The sequence below is a fragment of the Heterodontus francisci genome, chromosome 13, assembly GCF_036365525.1.
Source record: "Heterodontus francisci isolate sHetFra1 chromosome 13, sHetFra1.hap1, whole genome shotgun sequence".
NCBI lineage: Eukaryota > Metazoa > Chordata > Chondrichthyes > Heterodontiformes > Heterodontidae > Heterodontus > Heterodontus francisci.
In genome coordinates, this window is record NC_090383.1 from 22,187,288 (window position 1) to 22,197,253 (window position 9,966).

General features: G+C 46.8%; 1 non-coding gene across 1 annotated transcript; it reads right to left on the reverse strand.

Moving 5' to 3' along the window:
- Window positions 1–3,553: 3,553 nt before the first annotated feature.
- Window positions 3,554–3,666, reverse strand: LOC137376812 (U5 spliceosomal RNA). Its single transcript, XR_010976309.1, has one exon. It is a non-coding gene; the product is annotated as a U5 spliceosomal RNA (small nuclear RNA).
- Window positions 3,667–9,966: the final 6,300 nt, after the last annotated feature.

The window sequence follows — 9,966 nt, forward strand, 5'->3', positions numbered from 1 at the left end:
ATCTGATTGTCCCACTGCTGCCTCCTCCTCCATGGATTCTGTCTGTAGAGGAGGAGTTTCCAGGCACGGGGTAGGTGTTGGATCGCTGTTTGCAGTTGCCTTCCCTTTCCTCTCCTTCTCAAACGGATTTTCCTTGCTTTGGGGAGGGTTGCTGGTCTCCTTTGCAGCACGAGGCGTGTTCACTGTTCCCTCCCCCAGCCTGTCCTTGGACCTTGCTGCCTGTGCATAACTGAGGCAGCATTTGGGGCAGGTCTTGTGGAGGTGGCCTGCTCCACCACACAGTTTGCAGCACTTAGTCTGTTTACAGTCCTTGGTCTGATGGCCTTCCTGCTTGCAGTTCTTGCAGACGACTGTGCTGTAGTTAGCCTTCAAGGTGACCTTGACCTGCCGCTTGCTGGTCCAAATCCCAAACGAGTCCTTGACCTTGGTGCTGCTGCCGGCCACCTCGATGTACCTGGCGAGAAAGGTGAGCACGTCGGCGACAGGAACATGGGAGTTGTAGAGGTGGATTATCACCAGCCAATTGTGTCGTGATGGCAGCGTGAAGACTGGCTCCACCGTGAGGATGGACAGCGGCACCTGGTTTCCCTTCTCCTGGAACAGCTTCAGGAACTTGATGCATCCCACCACATTCTTGAACGTCACATCGAAATATCCACTGATGGGGAAGTCCTGCAGGCAGAAGATGTCCACAGCTTGGAATCCACAGCATTCGATCAGGATTTTTTTAATGAAGAAGGCACGGTTGATGGGTGCACCTCCTTCTCTATCTTTCACCGCCACCCTAACGGTGTTGCGCACCCCCTGACCTGGAGCTCTGGTGTTGGTTGCAGCCATTGTTTGCTTGAAGCTTTCCTGGGACAGGCATAAAAACCCCAATCAACAGGAAAACAACAACAAAGGTAGATCTCCCGTCCCAAAGGGTGAAATACTGTAAAAACTGTGCTGAAACCCCCCATAAAACTCAAAAACAAAATCTCTGCTGCCCTCTGACCTATCACACACCTTCCCTTTAGTTCTCTTCCCCACTAATCCACCCTCTCACCCCACCACCGCTCCCCTTAACTTGCTTGGAACCTAATTCTTTTCTAACCTTTGCCAGTTCTGATGAAAGGTCACAGATCTGAAACATTAACTCTGCTTCTCTCTCCACAGATGCTGCCTGACCTGCGGAGTATTTCCAGCACTTTCTGTTTTCAAAACTGAGAGCAACCCTGAATGCCTCCAGGGTCAATTCAAACAATTTCCGATTCATACATCTTCCTGTCCTGGATTAGACAATTGAATCTCCAATAACTGCAAGACAAGTCACAGATTTTCCTTGAAGTGAGAGCACAGATCTATTCTGCATGAATCACTGTCTCAAGTGAACACACTTGCCAATGGCTATAAACAGCAGTGAAGTCAATGACGGGTTTGGCAGCTGGACCAGTAAGCAGCAGGTAAAGGTGATATTGAAAGTGGACGCCAAAGGAGTCATCCTCCACCCTCCTTACAACTTCACCATTGGAGGAAGTTGAGGCTATTTGATCTATCCAGGGGAGCCCAGAGTTTGTCGCACCTGCAAGCAGGAAGGCCACCAGACAAAGAACTGCAGACAGAGTAAAAGCTGCAACCTGTGTGGTGAGGCTGGCCATCTGTACAAGGCCTGCCCACAGTGCAACCTCAGCTATGCACACGAGCATGCATCAAGGCGGTACAGGAGGAGAGAACAGCGAATGTGGCTGTTGTAAAGGAGATCAACAACCCTCCCACCACCAAGAACCCTGGTGAAGAAACCCCGAGAACGGAGGGCCGGGAGAAGGAAAAGGGTCTGCAGTAAACTGCCAAGCCCCAACACTCAGTCCTGATCTTCCAACAGATCTGACAGAGTCTATGGAAGATGAAGAGGCAGCAGAGGAACAACCGGGAGACTGGCAGGTGGTGAAGAGGAAAGCCAGGAAAAGGAAACCACAAAATAATGTGAAAGCAGCTGCCAATTCTGAACTGAATGGCGAAAGTCCATTCCTGTCCCAGATGACAACAGCAGCTGCTGCTCGTCAGATAACGGAGAACAGGACAAAACAAACTGAGATCATCTTCAAAACAAATGGCAAAATGCCAAAAGCTGACAGGAACGCAGAAAGGCCACCTCAGCTTCGGTACACCGGGAGCGGCATCCTGACCATCACATCCCAGCTCCAGGAAACCGGGAATGTTGTAGCGCCCAGTGCACTCCTGCTTCGGGGGTCTGGGAGCAGCAACCTGACCAGTGTACCCTAGCTCAGGAAAACCAGGAGCAGCAAAGTTCCAGAAAAAGAACTGAGGGACAGGACAGCACCAACAGAGGACAGTCCAAATCTCCCTGTTTACACAATTCCCCGCCAATATGACCCTGGTGGAACAGCCCCCCATGAGTGACCAGGATGGGTTTGGTTGAACCATTCGTGAACAGTATGGTATGCAGGAACATACCCAAGGACTGGGTATAGCATATACAATTGGACTGGTAAACTATACATAGTTTCAGTGGGATTAACAATTGCCTCTATTAACGTGCACAGTGTTAAGGCCACTACGCAATGCATTTCAACCTTGGGGTACCTCACAAAGGTCAAAGTCCACCTGCTGTTTCTGAGTAGTAAGGCACTTAATGTATTGAAAGAAATTGATCAGTATTGTACTTTATGTGAAGGCAAAAGAACCAAGAGCAGTACAGCACAGGAACAGGCCATTCGGCCCGCCAAGCCTGCGCTGATCATGATGCCTGCCTAAACTAAAACCTTCTGCACTTCTGGGGTCCCTATCCCTCTATTCCCATCCTATTCATTTATTATGAAGATGCCTCTTAAACGTTGCTATCGTACCTGCTTCCACCACCTCCCCTGGCAGCAAGTTCCAGGCACTCACCACCCTCTGTGTAAAACATTTGCCTCACACATCCCCTCTAAACTTTGCCCCTCGCACCTTAATCCTATGGCCCCTAGTAACTGACTCTTCCACCCTGGGAAAAAGCTTGCCGACTATCCACTCTGTCCATGCCATTCATAACTTTGTAAACCTCTATCAGGTGGCTCCTCCACCTCCATCGTTCCAGTGAAAACAATCCGAGTTTATCCAACCTCTCCTCATAGCTAATACCCTCCAGACCGGGCAACATCCTGGTAAACCTCTTCTGTACCGTCTCCAAAGCCTCCACATCCTTCTGGTAGTGTGGTGACCAGAATTGCATGCAATATTCCAAGTGTGGCCTAACTTTGAACTATTATGTAACATACTTTTATAAATTGTATGAACATTTTTTTTTGGAAAAAGAAATGACTGAGGATTTTGCCAGAGCAATCACTGTTCTTGCAGCTTTAATATCATGGCTGAGGAAATGGACAAGGCCATTCGACCATCACAACACATGTAAAGAACTCTCCGCTCAGGGTGATGGAAGCACATGTGGAGCCTCTAAAGGAGTAAACCGGCAACTCTCACTACAGGACTTTCACTTATCGCAAAACCATACAATGAAGGTCGAAGGTACATAATTAATCACAAGAATACAAGTGTCAATGATTCAAATAGAAACCCCACTAAAAGCAGGGCCACAAAAAATTATTTAAAACTCTGAGTGGTCTTCTCCACGGAAATCTTGAGTAAAAGGCGAAAGTTTTTTTCCTCAAAAATATACTTTATTCTTAAAAATCTGTAAAAAAATACTTTACAACACAATTCAAAACAGCACCAAGTTGACATTCCAAAAAGTGTAAAGGAAATCAGTTTTCTTCAATACAGGAGTGAGTTGCCTCACAACCCTTCCATTCCATTTTACATGCCATGTACACTTGACAGCAGACCCATATTTGGTGTATACAGCCCAATGGGTTTCCCATGGGTCCAGCCCCTCAGTTCACTATGACGAGGGGACCTTACACTGTGGTCTTTCCCCAGTGAGCCTTTGCAATGGCTGCCCCAAGCTTTAGTGCATCGCTCAGCACGTAGTCCTGGACCTTGGAATGTGCCAGTCTGCAACACTCGGTCGTGGACAACTCTTTGCCCTGAAAGACCAGCACATTTCGGGTAGACCAAAGAGCGTCTTTCACCGAATTGATAGTTTTCCAGCAGGAGTTGATGTTTAGCTTGGTGTGCGTCCCGGGGAACAGCCCGTAGAGCACAGACTCTTGTGTTACAGTGCGGCTTGGGATGAACCTTGAGAAAAACCACTGCATCTCTTTCCGCACCTGCTTTGCAAAGACACATTCCAGAAGGAGGTGGGCAACAGAATCTTTCCCATCACAGCCACCTCGAGGGCAGGGTGAGGAGGGGGTGAGACTCCGGGCGTACAGGAAGGATCTCATGGGGAGGGCCCTTCTCACCACCAGCCAAGCTACGCTTTGGTGCTCGTTTGAAAGTTCAGGTGATGAGGCATTCTGCCAAATGACTTTGACAGTCGGCTCGGGGAACCACCTGACAGGATCCACCATCTCCATTTCCCGTAGGCCTTGAGGACATTCAGTGCAGACCACTGCCTGATGAATTGGTGGTCAAAGGTGTTTCTGCACAAAACCTTTTCCACGAAGGATAGGTGGTATGGCACGGTCCAAGTGGATGGACCATTCCGTGGCAATGTGACCAGACCCATCCTTCGCAACACCAGGGACAGATAGAACCTCAGCATGCAGTGACACTTGGTGTTTGTGTACTGGGTCTCGACGCACAGCTTGATGCAGCCGCACACGAAGGTGGTCATCAGGATGAGGGCGACGTTGTATATTTAATCCAAATATATTTTAAGATAATAAACTAACCACAAACTGTTAACATTCCACAGAAAGAGGCATAACCATTGACCTTTTGCACACAATTCTGGTTATGTAGATTAGTGGGCGGAGCCTATCTGTCTGCACCTTCGGTCCACGGGAAGGAGATGTTGCAGATTGTGGGCACTGCGCTGCTCAGTGACTGCCCAGGGAGGTTATCATTGATTCTCTCACACTTTGTGCTCACCCAGTGATTTTTTTAATGCAGGTTCTCATGAAAAGTGAGGAAATGAAGCCCGAAGTCTGGTATCATGAGCCCTGCATTCTGGCATTTGCAGTTTAACCCCAACTTTGAATGTACAGAAACGGTCAGCATTCATCACCATTACACCACTGAAACTGACAGAAACTTCTGGAGGAAGACAACAGCAAAATAGCGCAGAAGTTGGGAATCTGAAATAAAAACAGAAAGTGCTTGTAATACTCAGTAGGTCTGGCGCATCTTTGGAGAGAGAAACAGAGTTAACGTTTCAGGTCGATGACCTTTCTGGAGTCCACACATGGGCAAAAATAATATGGAAATCTAGAAGGTGTTGTTAGTGATTCTACACTTCTCCAGAGGCTGCACTGTCGAGGTCCCCCAGACTGCATCAATTGCAAATGTATGAACTCACGAGAGCTTCCACTCTTATGGGGTGCACCTGGAGTGCGACCTAGTTTCGGGACCGGTGATCGTAGGCAATGTCCCCAGTTTGCCTGTGGATGGGGTTGACTTGCTCCGAGTTAATGATCTGGTGGGGGTGAAGGTGGTAGCACCCCCCAGTCGTGAAAGAAAGACCGCAGGAGGTCAGAGAGACAGGGCTGTGGCGGGAGATGAACCGCTGCAGTGTCCCTGAATGTGTAGTGGGTCAAGCCATGATAAAACCAGCTCCCCCAGAGCAGACTACATTGGCACTTCAGGCAGATGACCATGAGATCTGCCTGTCCGAGACTTTCTTTGGAAAGTTAGGAGACCCAGGGAATGAATTAAATTGATTTTCCCTCGGTGAGGCTCAGCGAAGCGACCCAGTATTGCAAGAGTTAGCAGAGGCTGCCCAGTCTGAAAGTGAAGCAGAGGAAGTCCCTGACTGTGACTATTTAAAGAAGGAGGGATTGATGAGGAAATGGAGTTCTCCTCGCAGACCTGAGGGCAAAGAGTGCACAGTAGTTCACCAGTTAGTGGTGCCACAGATGTACCAGGGAGAAATATTAAGAAGGGCCCACGAGATGACAGTGTCTGTAATGCCAGTATACGAAAGACCAGAGCCCGCATAAGACAACGGTTTGATTGGCCTAAACTCCACAAAGATGTGGTGGAGTATTGCAGGAGTTGCCACATGTGCCAGGTTGAGGGGAAATCCCAATCTACAGTGAAACCTGCACCCCGAAGTCCAGTATCAGTGTTAGGAGGACCCTCCAGCAGAGGGCTGGTGAACGGTAAGGGACCCCTGCTGAGAACAAAAGGGGACAGGCAGGCACAAGGCTGGCAAAAAGTTGGACAGGGAAGGGGAAAAGTGACTAAATGGGCACGTTTAAGGAAGTCCAGGAGAAATTCCAGATGGAAACCCCAACACTGAAAAATGTGAAAGGTTAGACCCCACATCCTCCTATGTAAATGCAGACAGTAGAACCACCCCACCAGAGTTGATAACAGGATTTACAGGATCTGCAGAGACAAAGAAAGACCTCTGGGGGGCAGAAAACCATGAGGGTGATGCCTCATCCAGTCAAAGTGCCACAGGGGAGTGCAGTAGAGTCTGCACAAATACCTGCAAGCAGGAGTGTCCTCTGGGACAAAGGGCAGATTAGCAAAGAATCCTCCCCCACAGGTAGAACCAAAGAGAACCCACCCATCCCCCTTTTCAGACCTCAACAGGAACAAAGACCCTGGGCAGCCACGGAAATGGGAAAACAGAAGAGAAACGTCCCCCCAAAAAAAGAACTGCATGTTTATTGGGATGCCAAAATGGGGCGATTTTACGAAGTTAGGATTTATGAACGAATGGGAATGAATGAGAGAAGTGCATGTTTTTTTCTTATCTTACATTTTTCTCTGGACCCTATTAATGAAATGTACCTTTTCTCAAATCGCATTTTTCATTCCACTTGGTGTGGAGCTGTCATGCTGGACCCACACCTCCAAGAATGAGGCGCATTAATTTTGTCACAAACATTGATTTTAATCTTTTACTGGAGTGAAGAAAGGATTTGTTAAACAGAACAGCTGTGGCTGGAAAATATATTTGCAAATTAACAGACAGTGTTTGGAAGGACAAAGCAGCCATTTCCAGGCACATTCAACCCACAATGGACTTTTGATCACCAGATGTTGAAAGTAGGGGAGCTCGCATTCGAGATCCAGGTTGACTGCTAAGATGGCCGAATACACAAATGGACATGGTCAAACCAGCTAGTCACATGACTAACCTGCTGGGCAACCTGTGTTTTTGAATTTGTACAAACAGTTTGGGTAGAGTGTCTGTTTGCTCCTGGACTGAGAAGATTTCTCCTCTCTGTCTGCTCCCATCTCTTTCTCACAAGCCTCTGAATCCACGGAAGACACATGAACCCCAAGAGAGAAACGTCTCCTACAGCAAACAAGTTTTAAGAAGAATACTGGGCCCCAACGAAAAGCAAGATCTATCTACAAACAAGGAATCTACAGTGAGATCGAAAAACCATAACAAATACTTTTCAGATATTGCCTCAAACTTTTCCACTTATTTTTCATCTGCTCTTTTCTGTCTCTGTTTGCACGTGTGTATCACGTATGTATGCTGGCGTGGGCGTGTCATGTATCTGTAGGCATTAACTGAATTAGAGTTTAAGTTAAGCTTAATAAATTTCAACTTTTCTTCTTTAAACCTAAGAAAGCCTGTTTATGCTGGTTTCTTTGCCTTGTTATTGGAAAGTGGTGAACAAGGATTCACCAAGGGGGAGTTAAAAACATGGTGTGTTTAAAATTAAACCCTGTTACGGTAAGACCAGATGAAGGCTGAGAGGGACCCCCAGACACCGTTCTCACTTGGTCAGAACACACTCTTCAAGTTTATCATTATCACTATCCTTCCAGTTTCTTCAATGATCACAGTTCCAGTAAGCTACAAAAACGTTACCCAGACAGCTTCACTTTCTTTGTTACTAAAGGCCGAAGCCTGATGGGGGTAAACCTTTTCGATAGGCTTGTCTTCAAATTCACTGACTCCACTGAAGCACATATTAATGGGATGAATAATGCAGATTACACATACTAGTATCCTTCCTTATTTACTGGATGTGGGAGATCAAAGGATACTGTCATGCTCCTCACGTCGACACATCAATTCGACCAGTTTCACAAATTTTGAGACAGCTGCCATGTGCAATCAGTGCTGAAGTGTCACAGAAGATGAAACAACTAGAAGCAGGAGGTATCATTGAACGAATTGGCTCATCGCCATGGATATCAAATCTCGTCATTGCACAACGGAAAAATGATGAACTCCGACTATACATTGACCCAAAAGCAGTCAACAAACCTAAAGGAGCGATCGACAGATTTCTAAATACCAATGACATCAGGGAATATGAGGATAGTGTGGGAAAAAGGCCTTGTAGTGGATGATCAGCCATGATTGTATTGAATGGCAGGACAGGCTCGATGGGCTAAATGGCCTACTCCTGCTCCTATGTTCCGATGTTCTATACCAGACAAGAATCCACTTCCTATGATTCAAGAACTGTCAGCATCATTTCATGACTCCACAGTCTTTACAAAGCTTGCTATGTGACCGAGTTATCTTCAGATACCTCGAGCAGAACAAAGCTGAAATCTTACAGCTTTTGTTACTCATGACGGTGTGTTTCAGTCCTGACAAATGCCATTTGGACTAAGTTCAGCACCTAGCTCATTCCAGAAATCGTTTCTTCAGTCTTGTCGGATGTTGACACGACACTCAACCGACTTGAGGACATCGTTGTCCATGGATGGGACAAAGCTGAACATGATCAACGATTATCAGCAGTGCTCACTTGACTTGTAAAACACAATTTGACGCTCAACAAGGACAAATGCATATTTGCGGCACCTGAGATTGACTTTCTAGGTTACAAAGTGACAGCAGCTGAAGTAAAGCCTACACACGACAACGTCAAGGACCTTCATGCCCCCAACACTGTCTAATGTGAAAGAATTGGCATTGTTTCTAGGTACTGCCAACTTCTATCATAACCTCATTCCTAATTACGCAGAGATTGCGGAGCCTCTTCGGAAGCTACTTCACAAAGAGGCTCAATGCGAATGGACTGTCACACAGCAATCAACATTTGAAACGGTAAAGGCAAAGATAGCATCTCCACCAGTCCTCACACATTTCAGCTCACACGTGGAAATGGATGTCATGACAGATGTGTCGGGAACTGCGATTGGTGCCGTACTCTCACAGTCCATTGATGGATGCGGACAACCAATCGCTAATGCATCATGCCCGTTGTCGGACACTGAATGTAAATATTCTACTGGAGAGCGGGAAGCACTAGCCTGTATCTATGCATGTGAACATTGGCACATGTATCATTTTGGTAGAAAGTTTACTGTTTGCATCGATCACCAAGCGTTAACTACATTATTAGCCATGTCAGCATCAGCTCATCGACCTCTACACATCTACAGATGGTCAGATTGTCTACATCAGAATAACTTTGAGGTTGTGTAACTTGCAGGTTCACGCAACCGAGTAGTGGATATGCTTAGCTGTAATTCTGTCGCAGATAGTGTTAGCAACAGCAAAGCAACTTACGACATTGAAGACTATGTGATCGCACTGATTTCGTGCGTGACCGTGAATCTTGTTACATGAGAGGAGTTGGAGACAGAGTCAGCAGCAGTCGACATACTGATGCAAGTTAGTCAGTGCCTCAGATCTGAGTGGCCTCGTGGTATAGGCGAAGAACTGATCCCGTTTTACAGAGTATGCAACCAACTCTCATTGTTTGGCGATAACTGTATTGCACGTGGAACCCGGGCAGTTATCCCAAAGGCATTACAGCAACATGTATTACATCTTGCCCATGAAGGACATCCGGGTGTTGTTAAGATGAAACAACGATCCCATGAAGCAGTCTGGTGGCCAGGAATAGATCGTTGTATAGAAGAGTTCATTGTGCACTCAATGAAAAATCTGTTAAACCATGTCTGGCTCCTCTAAAATCAACCGCATGG